The following is a 1013-nucleotide window of genomic DNA, read 5'->3' as shown; positions in this document are numbered from 1 at the left end:
GACATCTTGCAGCCAAATAGTAAAATTACATCTACACTTTTTTCATTAAGAGACATTTAAAATTAACCCCTTACCTCCCACACTCCCCAATAGTTGCTCAAATTAAAATAAAATTATATATAAAACTTTTTTTTTTATATGTCAAGAGGGTATATTACTGTTACTTTATAAAGTATGGGCTTGTAACTAGGGATGGACGTAAAACTGAAAAAAATGCACCTTTATTTCTAAATAAAATATTGGCGTCAAATGTGTGGGTTTTAATTACGGTTGCATGTATTGTTTTAACTACTTGCCGACCGCTTTACGCCAATTGGCGGGAATAGCTCTCTATGCTGCTAGCAGGAGATCATGCGCATCTCCTGCTTGGAAGGCGGAGCTCCACTACACCTTCAGTCTCCCAGGGCGATCACCGCTCAGAGACTGGAGGGAACGTGAGGGGGGAGGGGGGGAACCGCTGCCGTCAGCGATTTCATTTTTAGATGTGAACAAAGCCTCAGTGTTTTTGAAACTAAACAACAACTATGAGAGTCTCATGAGGAGATGGGCTAGTCCAAAACCTATTGGTTCTGTCAGAGTTCTACTACCTACTGCAATTGACAGCAACATAGGAGATAAGTAATTTACGGCTCAATTTATTCTGGAAGAAATGTACTTTACATGCATCTTACATTATTCCTATTTTCGCGATAGTGGTCCTTTCAGGGGCCAGAGACGGCTGGTACAGAATGGGTTAAGAAATGTTCATTCTGTTCCAAGCTTATAAATAATTCAGATCACATAAACGCCATTATACATAGATGACCCGTATGCCACTACAGATATCATGTTTAGCTAAACTGGCAAAGAAAGCTTTGAGGACATGTTCTTTAACAATATCCAGACAAGCTGGTAATAAAACGGTTGTCAATGCCACAGGTGCAAGCACACCTATACATGAAAATCCAGCCCTCCTGTACGCAATCAGGAAGCCATCTAGATAGGTGCACAACAGACTGGAATCAAAGACCACC

This window comes from Hyperolius riggenbachi, chromosome 1 (genome assembly GCF_040937935.1).
Source record: "Hyperolius riggenbachi isolate aHypRig1 chromosome 1, aHypRig1.pri, whole genome shotgun sequence".
NCBI lineage: Eukaryota > Metazoa > Chordata > Amphibia > Anura > Hyperoliidae > Hyperolius > Hyperolius riggenbachi.
Note: the sequence above shows the minus strand (reverse complement) of the source record.